Source organism: Micropterus dolomieu, linkage group LG13, assembly GCF_021292245.1.
Source record: "Micropterus dolomieu isolate WLL.071019.BEF.003 ecotype Adirondacks linkage group LG13, ASM2129224v1, whole genome shotgun sequence".
In the NCBI taxonomy this organism is placed as follows: Eukaryota; Metazoa; Chordata; class Actinopteri; order Centrarchiformes; family Centrarchidae; genus Micropterus; species Micropterus dolomieu.
In genome coordinates this window covers 9,333,791-9,351,903 of record NC_060162.1, presented here as the reverse complement: position 1 = coordinate 9,351,903, position 18,113 = coordinate 9,333,791, and the positions used below count along the sequence as shown (strand labels likewise).

The 18,113-nt window shown below is 41.0% G+C and overlaps 1 long non-coding RNA gene across 1 annotated transcript; it reads right to left on the bottom strand.

Annotated features, from left to right (window-relative positions):
• Positions 1-5,162: 5,162 nt before the first annotated feature.
• LOC123981899 lies at positions 5,163-6,258 on the bottom strand. Its single transcript, XR_006827848.1, has 2 exons — positions 5,714-6,258; positions 5,163-5,558 (listed from the first exon to the last, which is right to left on the bottom strand). It is a non-coding gene; the product is annotated as an uncharacterized LOC123981899 (long non-coding RNA).
• Between the last annotated feature and the right edge of the window lie 11,855 nt (positions 6,259-18,113).

Genomic DNA, 18,113 nt, shown 5'->3' with positions numbered 1-18,113 from the left:
AATCTCCCCCACATTTTTGAATGGGTTGTTTCACAATCCTCTCCAGGGTGCGGTTATCCCTATTGCTTGTGCACTTTTTTCTACCACATCTTTTCCTTTCCTTCACCTCTCTAATAATGTGCTTGGACACAGAGCTCTGTGAACAGCCAGCCTCTTTAGCAATGACCTTTTGTGTCTTGCCCTCCTTGTGCAAGGTGTCAATGGTCGTCTTTTGGACAGCTGTCAAGTCAGCGGTCTTCCCCATGATTGTGTAGCCTACAGAACTAGACTGAGAGACCATTTAAAGGCCTTTGCAGGTGTTTTTAGTTAATTAGCTGATTAGAGTGTGGCACCACGTGTCTTCAATATTGAACCTTTTCACAATATTCTAATTTTCTGAGATACTGATTTTGGGGTTTTCATTAGTTGTCAGTTATAATCATCAAAATTAAAAGGAATGAACACTTGAAATATATCAGTCTGTGTGGAATGAATGTATACATTATACAAGTTTCACTTTTTGAATGGAATTACTGAAATAAATCAACTTTTTGATGATATTCTAATTATATGACCAGCACCTGTATAAATAAATGTGTAATGTGAAATGAATGAATTGTTGTCAAGTGTTGCTAACTATGCCATCATCTGTTACTAACTATGTTGCTCCTGCAAGTTGTGTGAGTATAATTACAATCATTTCACAATAAATCAATATAAACCAGTTGAATGTGTTAAAAGTTAAGAATGTAAAAGGTGAAAAGGTGTTTTGTGTTTCACCCTGTATTTTCTCATAGCCTTTATATCTGTCTCTGTATTAAGAAGAATTAAGAATTGATGCAGCTTTAGAAATGTTTGTTGAATATACAAGTCAAGTTACGCCAGTTCTGGCTGTGCGTGTGTGAGCAGCGTTTTCTGTAGCAAAGGGTGCGATATTTAGCTTCAGGGGTACCACTTCCTTTGATGGATGTTTGCTGTTTATGTTATACATACAGCGTGGACGCACCAGACGCACCCACATGCATTCCTTCGTACCCTGTGGTAGCCTGAATATAGTCTTTTAATGTCAGGAAGAGCTCCACCCTTTTAAGTACAAAGTTCTAGATTTTATGAATATGTTGGATACTGTATGTACTCGCTTCAGTAAAAGAGCCTTAATTTCATGTCACATGTGTCAACCCTGTGACAGTCTGTTGATGATTGTTTCTGACCATCTCAGACTCTATGTAACATCCTACTCCCCTAAAGGCTATCTTGCTGTGCCAAAATATTTCCACATGGCAACTTGTTAACTGCAACATTTCAAAAAGGAAAACACAAAGAAAAACTTGGAAAATGGAGTTGTTTCAGCACTGCAACCCCGATTAACAAACAAAATGTAGTATTCCCAAATAATTTTTATTGTTTTATTTTATTTTTAACCAGAAAATAGCTGTGAAAATTGTTGAGTTTTGAACGGGGAATTTAATTCTAGCCCAAGACTGTCATGAAATCCCTGAAGGCTCTGGATTAACCTAACCTCATATATTCACAGCTGATTGACACCTTGTGGACACCCTGTGTACCCAAATTACCATAAACAAAATTATGGTGAACCATGAAATGACCGTACATACACACGTGAAAACAGAGGTAGTGTAGGTTGTCATCCAATTACCAATTAGAAGTTGAGAACAATAGTGCTTCATCACCAGGACACTAACAGTGAAAAAGCACAAGTTGGTCTGAAATAAACAAGAATAAAAAAATATTCACACACGTACGTTGTTGTCTCTTTGTTTGTCTTATTACACTTTTATGATAAATACCATATAGGAGAGTTTGACATGAAAACTTGATTTGATTTGATACAGTGCAAAAACAAGCTCATGCAGAAATATCAACTGTCTAGGATATCTGTCCAGGAATTTAAGTACTGAGCATATGAGCAGGAGTGATGCATGTTCACATAGTGAGGAGTACCCTTTGCAAGACCAAGTATTTGATCCAGTGAGGGGGATATATTTTTCATCATGCTGAAAATATGAGGACTTCATGCAGACTATCACTAATCATGTGAAGGAAGGATCCTCGCATACAGAAGGTGCTTTTCGATGTTTATGTGTCGGAACGTAAACAGATGAAAAAGTCAACAGGCCAGGCTTAGGGTAGAGGAAGGAGTTAAAAGGCTCATCTTTCATCTCTAGTTAAATGAAGGCTTTTGATGGATGTTTTCTGTGAAACGAGTCTCAGTGATGCCTTAGTGAGTGCCCTTCATAAGGCAGAGCCCTGGTCCTACACAGGCCTGCTGTTCTAGCGGGAGGCAAACACGAGGAATTCTCAAAAGTCCATCTGTCTCTTTCTGACCTGTTTGGATTTCTAGAGGAAGTTCAGCTAGCGAATGTAGGTGTGACTGTACTATGATATTAATGAGTTTTGTAGAAAGGCCCCATTGAAAATAGGCCCTGAAAAAAAAGAGGAAAAAAACAGGCCCCCACCGGGATTTTAGTTGAGCTTGCATCCTGCCTGCCTCTGAGAGAAGGAAGGAGTGAAATCAAATTTTATAAAATGCACACTTATCTTCTATTTCAGTTGCTGGAACCAGAAACAGCGCAGGACAAATGTCTCGGTTGCCAGTTTTTTTAAGGCTAGAATAACATTTTCTCCCATAACCGGAAGCAAAAACCAGGAATATAAAAGAAAAGCGCACATAAAGTCAGAACAGCAGATATAGGAAATAGACATAGACAAATAGAAGTGCCCAGAGGCATTTTTACAGACTCCAGCTTTAGACAAGCCTGTCATTAAGGTTTGGTTTACTGGGACAAGTGTGGCGGTTTAAGCCAGGAGGCTTCGTATGAGAAAAGGCTGCATAAGATTGAATCCTTGTTGGGAAATGACAGTGGCCTCCGCCTGCTTGCTGGCACCAAAAATACACAGCTGGGGATGGCTAAGCATTGGGTTTGGGAACGTATATATAAAGTTAATTATTGTATATGCTCAAAGAAAAATATAGTAGGCTGTAGCTAGCTACTAATTTTCTCTCTGTCTCTTTACTATTAGACTTTCTGTAACAAGCCCTCTCCATGTACAAGGCGATTATAGGATGTTATTTGTTTAGTCGGTTCTTGGTGTGGAAATATTACCTTTTTTTCTCCTCTCTGCTTTTAATGTCATATGAATTTGGTTCAACTGAACTAATCATTTTCTTTCCAGAAATGTAACTGTCTTCTGTCCCAAGTTGCACAAATCCAGAGCTTCTTCCAATATCTAAACATTAAATGAATGGATTGACTGATTTTGCAGCATGCATTGTGCACATACAACCACCAGAGGTAGCATTGTTCCTCTGTGGGCCCATTACTCTCAAGGAGTACAAGAACATTTGCAGTCTGATCTGTGATCCTGAGTTAAACATTGGGAGAAGATTCAAACGTGGGCTTCTAAACTTGACACTGGTTGTGATGCTGCTGCTTTCTTGGTAAATAAAAGACACACATCTTATTCCTCCTACACTCGTACCTAAGGGTTTGTGCATTTTACCTTGTGGTGTGGGCAGCGTGTGGCCGCAGCCAATGGACTCTCTCTCAAAGCCTTCATTTACCTGGATCGAGGAAAAATGAAAGTCAGAAAGAAACAGTGAAAGGGTGTATGCTGTGCTAAAAATGAAGAGACAGGAAGGGGAAGTGAAACAACATAAACAAAATTAGTATGAATGAAAGGAGGGAGCCTTATAAAAATGAACGAAAATACACTCAAAGGAGGGGAGTGAGCGCATAGGTTGACGACGACGTGAGGAGATAGCTACACAAGATAGTCATATAAAAGTGACAAAGCACATGAGAAGTAGCACTGTGTCCTTCTTCTTCTCCTCCTCTAGACCTTGGAGCAACTAACCATGAATCCAGCTTTTGTGATGTAACAGTGTATTGACCCTTGGAGGGGCCTCAGACCAAAAGAGGGTGTTTACTCGAACACGCAAGGAGCTCTAAGCGTTTCACAGCCTCCTGTTCTGCGAGAGGGCCAACGTTCGTTGACTGCCACTGGAAATGCCACTGGAATGGCCCGTCTCTTTGGCTCCCTCCCTCCCACAGAAATAACAGAGGCACATAGAGACTGTATTCAATGTAAGTATAAGTCACTCCAGCTACAGTCAGTCAGATTTGCCAGAGCTGCAGATTAACACGGCTCCATGTACAGTGGGAGTCCAGTCCAACACAAAGCAAGCCATGAGCTCTGAGAGATTGTTTATTTGGAAGAGAATCATACTGTCTGTCATTAGTGTGGACACTGCATTTCCATAAAGACTCTTTAACTGTAGATAGTGTATAATCACTACACAAAGGATCACAGTGGGAGCTTATGTCATGTCTTGAAATATCCCAGAGGTTAGAGTAGCCTGACTGAGATCAGGAGGTTAAACATCTCCAGACTGACTGACTGTGATATCTGGGTGAAAAATGTACATCATCAGCAGTTAATATTTTTTTGAGCAAAGTACTCAACTCTCCCTTGAACCAGTGTAAGAAGCTGACAAGGAAGATACTGACAAATGTGTTACGGCATGTAGATGCAATATGAATCTTAAAAAGTATTTATTTATTTTTACTTTATTTTCTCTGGATAAAAAAAGGTTTAAAAGATAACTTTGAATTTGAGTCCATGTAAGACACCTGTGAGCACAACTTAAACCTGCAATAACTGATTTTTTTGGCCACCTGAGGGCGTTGGAAACACGTTGTGGACACAGCATTGACACATCATCACCAAGTTGATATGACGAACTTGTTAGCATACATTTGCTTATTTACACATCCAGCAGATGCAGAGCAGCACATCATTCACTCGTCATGTTTGTGGCCACCTGGCTAATGTAAGTCCAATATTGACTCTCCTTACAGCCCTGTTTTTGGTTTCTACCCACTCATGGGGGAAATATCAGGCTCTTTTGTATGTACTGTATTCACTAAGTAGTAGCTAACTATTGCTAACTGTGTCTAGGAGACAGACACAGTTAGCTGCGTGCTGAGCAGGTACTGTACAGTGGTTTGTTGTTGTTGTTGTTGCTGAAAACAGCTGCCTGCTGCAGACAAAAGCAACTTTATGATGCCGTTGAGAGTGAACATAAACAGTAAAGTAAACATTGTCAGCTAAACTGGGTGATCAGGTCTGTATGTTCATCACAAATAGCGACCCCTTTCACATTGTCATTTGATACATTGAAAATATTTATTAGTGTAATACATAAATACATTTTATTGCAATAAATCTGTGAATTTAAGGTTCTCTGGGAATAATTAAGGGATATTATTAGGCCTAAATTGTGTGGGGGAAATAACAAGACACCCTTTTGTCCGTTCATGAAGATATGCGTGCAGTCGCTATTAAGTGAGATGAACAAAAGCAATCTGTACATTACAAGAGTCTACAGCGGCTCAGGGAGGCTGCATTTTGACTATCATGTAGTCACTGTCAAATTTGTGGCCTCACTGTGGGCATTCTCCACCGCATCAGGTCTAGGTCCAGTTCAAGCACAGCAGAAGTCCTCCTCATCACATCCAGATCCTCAGCATTTTTCTTCATCCTTTGATCACCACCACCTGTGTTTTGACACCATCAGGGGGATTTCACATTCTCAAATTCCTTGTATCACATAGCCTCAAGTAGCTATTCGATGAACTGCAGTTTTTTGCACTTCTGCATTAGCTTAATTTTTCGCCCCCCGGAGGTTGCTGCTTGGCTACTCCTTGCTTACCGATTCAGCTACACTCTCCTCCTGCTCACTCTGTTCCTTCCTGTCACATATCTGCTCCTCTTCTTGCTCCTCTGCCTGGCAGCGACCATGGCCAGCCACCTCTCATCCTTCCACATGTTACTGCACAATGACGAGTTGTCGCCGTAGATGTTGAAGCTACTGCTGCAGCAAACATATCTATCCATTTTCAGCACCCCACTTCTTTCATTTTTGCTTGTATATCTTGGTAATTGACAAAGACATCCTTCTTCATCCACAGATGTTTGGCTCTGAGCCACGACATCTGACACCAGTGAGATTGGGCCAGCCTAGGGTCATTTTAGAAAATGAACCAATGGGCTGCTGCCTCTGCTTTATCAGGCTATCAGGCTGAAATGTGACATTTTCTCCAACGTTTCACCCTTTATCTTATTCCAGTATGCCTTAAGTCAGAGTGCATAAAGTATTCCTGAAATAAAATAGAAAAGTGTTGTGGTGGCAGCCCGGCTGATGGTCAGTGTCCTGGTTTTTCTCCTATTTATCAGTTATTCTGCTTTTTCCTTGGTTTTCTGTTCCCTGCCTGCCTCCCTGTGTTTTCTCCCCTGTGTGTGCTCTCTCTCCCTCTGCTCCTGAGCCCAGCCAACGACCCGCACCTGCACCTCATCAGCCACCTCGTCAGCCTCCCACACCTGCCAGTAGTCAACCTCATCCCTGCCTGTATTTCAACCCCGGTTCTCCACACCGCTCTTGCTTGATCGTCATTGCTCCATACCCGGTGCCACCTCCACGTTCAGGCTCTCATGTTTCTAGTGTTTTTCTCACATTTTCCCTGTGCTTTGTCTCTGTTATCTCTAACCCTGTCTCTCTGTCTGTTTCCCTCCCAGGTACATTCACCCTCGTCCTCCTTTCAGTCGGCTGGGCTCATCCACCGGCCCTCTCCTCCTCGGACTTCCCCCACGGCGTCCTCCCTGTTCTCCCACCGCTCCTCGCTTCCTCGGCCCCAGTGTTCCCCGGCTCCCTGGCCCCCTGGCCCCCAGTCTCCTTGGTTCCCCGTGTCTGTGTTTCCCCGACATCCACCTCTCCCTCCACTCCAGTCCCTCTACCCCTTTTTCCCTCAATAAACCGCCTTCCCTCAGAGTGCTGCGTTTGGGTCATCTCTGTCCCCACACCACACCACCCTCATAACAGAAAAGTATGTTACCCTCAACTCAACATACAGGAAAACTGCTGGATTTGTGAGATTGTTGGGACCTAAATATAAGGACACACCAATGCACATACTTAAAGGTTCATCCCCATACATCAAAATGGTCAAGTTCACAATAACCGTGCCCATAATGACGGTCGGCATAAATATTCCCATGTGTTGCTGACTGGATGAGAAAGTGGAAACCAGCAGAAACTCACAATGAAGACAATGTGAGGCAAGATGGTGGAAATGTGCAATAAAAGAAGTTACAGTGATGTTATGGAACAAGCTGATTTTTTTTCTGTCCAAGAGAAGCAGTTGTTCATACTGTGTTGTAAGTATTTCCTAAATATTTTGATGATGTAGGCTACCACTCGCCTCCAAGCTTGCATATGTTTTAATGCTGGCTTTTAAAAATGATCATTTCCAGATTCTTATACTTATTGAGTCATAAAACCATTCAATAATGTTTTTACAAGAAGAAAATCATGCATAATTTAATGACTGCAGGCATATACAAACCATCTTTGTGCATTTCATATCTCAGCTGGAACAAAAATGATCTGACTCCTGACATTACCTATTTGGTTATCAGGCATGAGATGATGGAATATTTGGAATAGATGCTATTGGAACGACAGCAAAGTTGCAAAACATCCTCGACAAATTAGTGCTATTGTGGTGCTTTTAATCAAAATATTTTGTCATCCTTCAATCCAATAGCCCTCAGGCCTTTTCACAGATGTCTTTGTGGGTACATAATGCTGGGCTTACCCTCCACACCCAGCAATTCTCCCTCTGTTCTCACAGGGTCTCTACATCCTAAAGGTTGGATTCTACTGTATCATTATCATTTATATGCTCTCACAGTGGCATGCCTCCATGCATTTCACTAGCAACATAGACATTCTTCTCTCATTTTACAACAAATGCACAAAAGCAAAAGGGTTTCAGGATAGAGGGATGAGGGAAAAAAACACTTAAACCGTTTAGTGCTGTGGGGGATAGTACTGTAGGTTCTCAGAAAGAGCACTACAATAAGACCAAGATTTTACAGCCTTGCTAGCGGCTGTATGAGGCTGTGATGCTATGCTTTCAGATCAGCATGCAAGCATACTCACAGCGACAATCAGTGTTGGGCAAGTTACTCAGGAATTGCAATAATCGTTTTTTACGTATTACTCCTTAAATAAGTAATAATACTTATTACTAGGTATTAAAAGGAACTATTTACGTTACTCGTTACGTTACAATATTACTTTAACTAACCTCCCACCTCTTCCCCTTCCTAAAAAGGGACAACCTGTTCAGCCAGCTCATTTTAGGAATTAATTCACTTTATCTGAACCTTAGGAGTCAACAATCAGCCAAACTGAAAACATTGCAGCATGTCAAACCAGATGATGCTATTCAGAATGGGCTAGGTATATACTTAACATAATAAAAAACGAAGCATATTCATAAAAGCAGCAAGGAGTTTGTTTCTTTACAAAACATACAGAGTTAATGCTACTGGCTGAAAAATAAAAAAAATAAAAACATAAAGCAAATCACTCCCAACTTTTGAACTAATATTTTTCAGCATTCTGTGTTTTTACAAAGAATAAAACATTGATTAACGCCACTCTCTCCCGACAACTGCATGCATCACTGGCAGTAGCGAGTTTCTTTCTACAAGTTTCAGATTGCTGTGCAGGTTTAGCAGATGCTTCAAGAAATTAGATGTAGAATTGTAAACAGTTGTAAACATTTTTAGTTTACAACGTACAACAATGTTCTTTACATCTTTGACTGTGACAACTCACAATAATGGCAATAAAGCTGTTGAAAGAACAACTATCTCCCTCATTCCACATTCTCCCTTAAGTTTTTTGCCTAGCAGCCAACCTTGAACAACATAAGGTCGAGTTTAAGTGCCCCTAACCTGCCGTGCAGTCGTGCACACACGTGCATGGATGGTGCATTCTGGTAACGCAGCAGTACTTTGATTAAAACTGTAATATTTACTGAGTAACGAGTTACCGTCCAACACTGGTGGCAATACTAACATGCTGATGTTTAGCAGGTTATATTTACAAGGTTCATCATCTTAAACGGAGTAGCCTAAATGGAGGCAGATGGGAATGTCATTAGTTTTGCAGGTATTTGGTCATAAGTCAAAGTATTTGGAAATTTGACTTGATGACGGCACAAGATGACAAGTCAGGGGTTCACCACAGCCATGAGGATACATCATCTGGGAGCTGTGAATATGCAAAATGTAACTTTGACCTGCTGGTGCGGGTAGAGAAAAAAAACATGAAGAAAACCAAAGTCGTTGGGATTTATCTTCAAGGGACTTTGAATATCTGAAGCAAATTTCATCCATCCAATAGTTGTCAAGATATTTCGCTTTGAACCACAAATGTTAAACGTCTGCAGGCACAGGAAAAGTCAGAAGATCACAAAAGTCAGTAGGATACATTATCTGGGGACCACAAATGTTTGTACAAACCTTCATGGGAATCCATAAATTTGTTGAGATATTTGGATATTTATTTTGGATATTTTAGCTCTCAGATTAGAAACCATAAAAATTAAGGGGTGAGACCAGCAGTGGATGCTTATTTGTCCAGAAGAAAATAAGCACATAGTTTGATGGAAACATTATATTCCCCTTATCCTCCAGCCACCCCACATCACTGTGTGATGGTTTAGCAGCAGCATGGAAGATGTATGTCTTTCCTAACTAAATACACTGCAGGTAACACAAGTATTATCAAAACTACTATTTATTTTGGCTAGGGAGATGTAACAATCTGTTAGAATAATTGTCAGGCTGGCCCTCGGAGGAGAAGAGTGTGAAGGGTCCCTGTGTCCAAGAGGAGGCAGATCATTTATAAAGGACCTGCTACAAAAATCTGCGGCATTAAATCACTGTTAAAGTATTGACTGAATGATGTTGACTTGAGCACATGGTCCTCCTATAGTTTCCAGTGTCAAACTCAATATTCACTATACTGACACCTCACCTTGGGCTACCACATTTACTTGGAACTCCCAGGTTGTTGCATCTCATGCGTCACCCACTCCCACTCCTACACCATGCCCACTTCACAGGGCACGAAATTGCTAAATGACCAGGCAAAGGTTGCCAAATGAACATTTGAAAGTTGGGAAAATGACAGCTTGTCACAGAACTGCAGATGACCATCTTTGTGCAGTCATGAAAAATCACTATAGTTGACAAGGTGTCTTTGTTATACTTTTTCCCAAGGTTTTCTGGCTTTTGAAACAATCATAGCTGATCACAGAGCATTGATTCCCATGGGGGGAAATACCTTCTTTTTTATATATGCTCCAAAGTTACAATTTAGCGTCATTAAGTTCAACTACAGGCATGTTTATGGGATGGGGTGGCTTCCATAATATTTTTCAAACTACATAGAGGGAGGATCTTGGTGTCAAGATGATGAAAGACGAATGGGAAGAAGCACAGAGCAAGGGTTCTTTCACAAAGTACTTCAAAGTGTTTCAAAGTCCCCTTCCAAAGGGACAGATTTATTTATTCCCACCACTATGGGATGTGTGGCTTGGCTTGGCTCTGTACAGTATAGATTCAAAAACTTACAGTTTCCAAAAAATACCATCTGTCAACCAAACTCTGTAATAATATTTATTAATAGTAAAAGGTTTGTAAAAAAAATTAAATTCTTTATTTAACCTTTATTTAACCAAAAAAACTTTTAAAACTGGCCAAGAACCTGGCCAAGATAGCACATCATTACCAGGTTATAATGATTATAAAATGATTGAAACATGAAACATGAAACATTAAAACTTTTAAAACAGTTATTAAGAACTAATTAAAACAATGAATATTTAATTAAACACATTTATATGACTGGAATAATGAATGTCTGATGATAAAGAGCTACAAACCTTTTACTGCCTATTATCGTATACTAATAGTCACCAACAAATTCCTTGTGTGATTCTTTTGGGCCTATCACTTTGAATAAAATATGTTCTTTTTTATCAACTCTGTTTAAAATAAGGCAGTTCTATCCTTCTGCAATAAGATAACTAAATGTCTTACATAATGAAAAGGCTCTTCATACAGTGATCCAGCCCTTTAACTGGAGGAACGAGCCTGGCCAGAGAAACACAGAATGACAAGCATTTTTCAGTCGCTATTTCTGCTCTTTTACATCATATAAGCCTTCCTATTGCTTGCCAGAGGAAATGAAATGTTTATTATATAGCCCTAAGGGCTTTTGCAGAGAGAGTTTTGGTGGACTTAAAGAAAGGATAAGCTTTTCCTCTCTCCCCTCCAAACTTGGCTTCCTCTCATGGCATATGAGATGCAGGAGGTAGAGGTAGGGTCACAGAAATAGTACTGGAGGACCAGCATAAGGAATGAAAGAGCAGGAAAGAGGGGGTAAAGGACTGGCAGCAAAGTCAGAGCTCTGCCAGTCTTCTGCATGGGACTTGGCCTACGTGCTCTGCTGGACGCAACGAAGCTGAGCACAAGGACATCTGCCCAAACAAGCAGCAAGTAAAAGCCTCATGACCTCCCCGCTTCGAGGCTTTAATTTGGATGAATGGACCCTAAAGCTGCTCAATCTTTCCCTTTTCCTACAGAGGTTTTGATAAATGGAGGCTAAGCTGATGGATTTAGAAATAAATGCATTTAATGGAAGAGAATGAAGAAGGTTTACCTAAGGGCTTGTTTTGCTGCAGGAAAGCCAATTTATTTTTCTCGACAACAGCTTTAAAAAATATATAGTCTTCTTATCAGCAAACCGATGAGATATGTTAATGAAAAGCCCTCTGCTCCAGGCTAAGAGAGGTACAGTAAGCCACATTTTGCTGTGTAAGGACTCCAGGCTCCAAGTTACGGTCTCTTTAATAAAAAGAAACATTCATCTTGGCCATACCAATGGCGATGACTTGTGTCACTGTCCAGAAAAGGAAGTTATCTCACTGGTGCGCACAGGACACAGAGTCATATGGCCCCATGACTCGTGTCCATAGGAAAATTCTCAATTTCCTGCAGTTACTGCGGCCACAGTGAGTCGGATAATATCCCACTATCAGAACCATCTGATAGTTATTCCCAGGCACAGTCAGTGGCCTAGAACAGTTTTGCTTTACAGGATAGTCAACATCAATTCACAAATTCACATATACACAAGGTTTTTGTGGTTTATATATGGTTTAACACAAACACACACAAAGTGCATATTCCAATGTAGTATGCACACAAGCAGCAGCATTTACAGCCAACGTAATCTCCAATCTGTGCACCAGTTCTAGTGGACATTCAGTAAGATATTTATCACGCTCAGCTGGTCACTGTTAAACAAAGGAATAGTTGATTTTGGGAAATTATTATTCCCTTTCTTGATGATAGGAATATTGACAGCACTCTCAAATCTGTCCGGTAAATATAAAACAGATCTCAACAGTGAAATTCCAAAAGTGGAAATGACATTCATATTCTGAATTGAAGATTTTGAATACTGGTTATAATGTTGTAACCAGTTGGTTGGCTTGGTTCCAGGCTTAAGGATTTTCTGAAACACCAATGAAGTGAATCAATGTAATATTCACTTAGTTGTTCTGAGTGGCCACACTCAAAGGGGGAGTGAAAAAGCCGGCCATCATAGAGCAATGCAATAATGAAGATGACGCTGAACATTGTCTCTGCTGGAAGGTTTTCATAGAGTTGCACTCATTTGTTCACACAAAACATTACTGAATTAGTTGTGTAAAGAGTGTAAAATTAGGGCAGAGAGAGAATTTTAAAATCTGCTTACTTTCTCACCTCTACACACCTAGTGAATTGTTGCATGAAGTGGCCATAAAAATCCAGAACTATCCCTTTAAAATCTACAGCACCACCTATTGAGGCTACATTAAAAATGTAAACAGCAACTCCCTCCTTGTGGAGGGGAAACAGTTCAGTTAGGAAAAAATATAGTTCTAGGTAGTCATAAGTGGTATCTGGGATAATGTGCGTGTGTTGGGGGGCGGTGTTAGGGTTCAGGTTAGAGTTAGATTAAGATTAGGTAGTTGTGATGGTTACTGTGTGTGTGCGTGGGTGCGTGCGTATGGAGAGGAAGGTGGGAGTGAGGGTGAAGAGAGGAGTAGTGGAGCTGTCGCTTAAAACTCTGAGTGAGAGACCATCTGTGTGGAGGGATCTGGAGGTCTGAGGGAGTGACACTTCCAGACCACTTCTGAATTATGTCAGAATGATGGAGACAGGGGAGCAACAGGGTATTTCAAAAGGTGGGGGGTGCTCTTCCTAAAAATGCCCTTTTAATGTCCTGCACCGGCTAGATATTCTACTCCTAATGTTTTATGATTCCCTGGTGACATTAATATATTTCTGCCACCAGGGAATGTTGGTGGCATGTCCTAGTAATGTGGAAAAAATGTATTGTATTTCTTGCAGGATTTTGTTTTCCTTAATTTCCATTTTGGCTCATTACAGAGAGTGACTGATGGGGGGTAGGCTGAGCCATCTCTGGGATGCATAAACACTGAGCCTGGTGTAGGACCTGGTTCCTTGAGGGGAGTGGGTACAGCATCATAATGACCAAGCCAAATATTTGTCTAGTCCATATTCAGAAAGCATAATGAAGTCCTTTTACAGAGGGCATCATTGGAATCTGGACACTTATTTTATGCCAGAGAGAGCAGATTTCACTCGGCCCTGCTGTTTCCACTTACTGTAGGCTTCCCAGGTCTCTGGTGGCCCAATCCAAATTCAATACAGAGCCTTGTGTCCAGAATAAGAATGAATTGTGGCTCTGTTTGACAGATGATAAGTACTGAATCGGAAATTGAAGTTAGATTTAATCAGAAGATGAATTGCACACAGAGGTGGGATTTTTATACAGTGAACCGAGTAAAAACTTGCCTGAAATTTAAAGTAATATCTCCTAGTAGTTTCTCCTCCTGTACATGTTGTCAGGGTCTACTGTTTATGGAGGGAGGATCTTGAAAGGTGGAATTTCACAGCACCCAATCTAGCCAATTTTTCTCTCACATACACATCTAAGACCCTGCACACCTGTGCACACGCTTACAGTATGTATATACAGTACTGTACATCTTCTATGCTTATACTCACACAGGTGGAGACTAACTTCCTAGCGTGTTGCGCCTTTCTGATGGTGCCAAGTTGGTCCTGTGTCAATATTCTCTCTGACTGCCAAAAAATGTGTCAGGAGTGAAAGGAGGCAAAAGCTGTACTGCCCAGGACCATTCTGCTCCACTTTTATATCTTGCAAGATATTTCTTCTGCAGGCTGACTAGCCTTACCTGCCACATGTGTGTAGGGTGTATTCCTAAAAGGATAACTCAAAGGTGCTGCAGTGTGTGTTCAGGTGTTTGATCAGCATCCGTCAACCTACAGACGCTTTTTCATTTTCTCAGTATCTCCAGGCAGAGGACATTTAGGGGAATCCAACACATTCTCATTCTCATTCATTCTCAAATTGACGCTTGGTCAAGGCCCTTTGGCTTTCCTTTGTAACGCACTGTGTATCCCTTTAGCAACATTTTTAGACCTTAAGGGCTCTGTGGTCACGTTAGCAACGCTTAGCAACAATAAATATGCAACGTTCTGTAAAGTCCAGTTACCAGTTGTTGACTTTTTGTTTCACATGGGACATGAAAACCGGTTAGGGTTACCTCCTTACTCAGTCTTTTGTGTTAAATATACTTACCTTTACCGTCTAACACAGACGCTACAAGGCTTTCCCCACTGCATTGAACTATGACGCTATAGGGATCCCCAGTGCATTAAAAACTGACACTGATGGGTCTTGACCATGCTTCTATATGTGACAGGGTGGGAAATCATGTTTCCTGATGGTTATTTCAAAGGTGTATCAAGCAGGCTACAGACTCTTTTAATGTTGTTCAGAATTTAATTTAATTTTAATTTTAAAAAGTAAAAGCTCTCAATTCAACTCGAATTAAAGCATTGCTGCAAATAAAATTCTCAGTTTTATTTTGCAGGCAAAACCACTACAGAGAAAGTGATTATGTGAGTAACTGTTGCTGTCATGACTGAGATCTATTTCAGCAAGTTATTTATCTATTTTTATTTTTTGCCACTTTTAAAGCACCATAATCTGGCCGCGGGCCAGATATTATTGCTGGCAAGGATTTTGGCAAGTATCCACAATCACAGAGAGAAATAACATGTATCCCTTGTCAATGTTTGTATAAACTTCATCTACTATGTGGTTTATAATGGACTGTGGTGCAGAAACACTGTTACACACTCTTGGCTTACTTTTTTCATTTTATCTTTCAGTGGCCAATACAACATTTGGTTTTACTGAATAATTAAGTAAATATAATTTCTTAATATATCTACCTAAAGATACTCAATACCTGCAATTTGAAACCTCACCACTAGATGCCACTAAATCTTACACAATTAACCTTTGATATCTGAAAAAAACATTTAAAAAATGATGCATCCTGTTTACCAAATATTCCAGCCACTCTTTATTTTTGTACCAAGAGCTGCCACTGTCACATAAAATCACTCCCTGACCATCCCAAATAATTTAGACTACCCTCCCTTCAGCCAAAAGAAAAAATGCATAACCTTCCCCCTCCCCCTTTTGTACAGCCCAAGCAGGAAGCTTCTGGTCTGTGACACAAAGCCAATGCGAAAGTCCCTTAAACCTACATTCTATTGAACGGCCAGCAGGGGTTCCATTAGAAATAATGGTAAAATGACATGAAAGTAAACACTTTCATAATGAGTTCATGGTCTCAATCGCTAGTTTCAGGTCATAACATGATGTTCATTTAGAAAATTATGGTCCCATTTAGAGGAAAATAGACCATAAAGCAGTGTATGCTTCAGGGTGGGAATATCTATGATTGACAAGGTGTTACCATGGCAACCTGTCAATCAGGCTAGAGACAAAATTGTCAGCTCTGTTAAATTGACTGTTGTGATTTACAGATGTACCTAGCTAAGCATGTTAGATAGCCTCAGACACTGCCGTTCGCTCAATCGTCTTGTCCAAATATGGTCACGTCTGGTGCCGCTGGTTGCAAAATCTCAACATGGCAGTCCACAAACCAACGGGTGACGTCACAATGACTACTTCGACTTCTTATATACAATCTAAACTGAACAAAAGGTGTGTAAGGCACTGTGTTTTTTACAATTTCAGTAAAGGTGCCTTATTTCAGCACCTTACAACAACATCTCAAACCTGAAAACAAAAATACAGTAAGAAAATAGCATAACACTGAAGAAATCTATCTAAAGAAAGCACACATTTGGGAAACTCAACTCCATATTTCACACTTCAACAAGTGCAGTTCTGTGTGGTGTTGACACTTTCAATCCAGGGTAGCCAGGTCTGAGAGCCTGCCCCCAAAAGAGCTTGTCTCCCCCAGCAGGTTATTCTGGTGTTATTATGAGAACTCAACATGCTCATTATGGTTGTGGCACTGCTTTTGGGGTGGCTGTCTACTCTGGTGTGCCAGCACTGGAAATGCTTGTGGTGAAGGAATGACAGGGAGGGAGAGAGAAAGAGAGACAGAGATCAGGGAGATAGAGGAGTCAGCATAGAGTAGAGTGCAACAGATAAAAGGAAAAAAGACAAAGAGAGATGGAAATAGAAAGAGCAAGACCTCAACGTGGAACTGAGTGTGACAGAAATCACAGCAGACAAGAGCTTGTTTGACCACTTTCCACCTCCCAGTATATCACCAAACCATCCATACACAGGAAGGAGACAGAACCAGGAATACAAACAAGTGGACAGAACCACCTGTAAAGGAAAAAAACAAACCATGGAGTTACTCTGCATATACACACATGCACATGTGCATTCACACACTGGAATACACACACACACATTCCTTGTATGAACAGTCTTCTTGTGTGCAGTGGAGCTGAGAGAGACAGCACTGTCTGGTTCACCGCCACCACCTCCATAACCTCTACCACTGCCCAGCGTGAAAACACACCTACACAGAGGTGACTGTCTCTACAACCTATTTATTTGTTGGGTGACATGAGGTTATTTTATGTCCACACGTGCTCTGAAAACACCACTGTTGACGTTACTTAGTTAGCATATTTCCTTAGGAGTTTTAAACTGTCAAAATTACACTGTAATAGGTTCAATAAAATCAATCAAATCTTTGCATGATTTCAATCATTTTTACTACTTAAGGAAACAACACTCAAGATGCTACTCATGTAAAACAGGAGTAACATCCAGATAAATATAAACCATGAGAAACATGTGAACACCTAACCAAGCCCAGGGTCCAATTTTCTTAGCTTTTAGTCTGCACAACACTGTATTGGTTGTTTATGTGTGTGTACAGTACACAGCTCACTGTAAACATTGATACCCAAACAGCCTGTGTTGCTGTTACTCTTGCCGTGCATCAAAGAACAGTCTTGTGTCCTCACTAGGCCCAGGCTGCAATTTGGGCTCAAGGCGTGGCCCAGCACCCATTGGGCTGTGTCCGCCCTGCGTACCAGTAATGACCCCTTCCCTATGGGGAGCGTTTGATCTGGGCTGCCTGTGTGCTTCAGCAGGGCCTATTTCTGGAGCGTTAGGGGGATAAAGGGAGCTTTCAGACTTGGTGCCAATGACCATAATTAAGCAGCTTTAAGGGGTGGCAGTGAGCGTGCTAGCGAGCGCAGAGTTTGTAATTTGGAAGAAAGGGGGCAGAGTTGCTGTGGCTCATTGGAAGTACATGGGAGGGTCTGGTGGCACCAAGTGCTGAAACACAAGGGACAAAGTGTGTGAAGGGGATTGTAAAGAGGATGTTAATGACTTGCGTCCATTAGCACCCACCCCTGGAGCTGGATGACCAACAGCCTTAGGCTGACATGAGGAGAGATCGTTATATCTAACACACGCAGTCGCCCCGCCCAAACAGAGTGTCATTCAAGGCGACCTTTCAGTGCTCAAGGCCTCTGGCCAGTCAGCTCAAAGCAATCTCCTCCTGTAGTCTCCTCAGCTAGTTGTTTCTGTGTGCAGCATTCATGAACAAGCAGAGTGGTGTAATACCAATTCATAATGTTTGGCTAGATATATATAAATTCAGATTTAGTGAGTTTAAGGTGGTGTTTAGGTGATAACATCATCCTATCTCAGAAATCACCCACTTACCCACTTCAAATTTATTTAATTACAATCAAAGCAAGATTGCTAAAAAATTAATAGTCCTTATTAGGGGCTA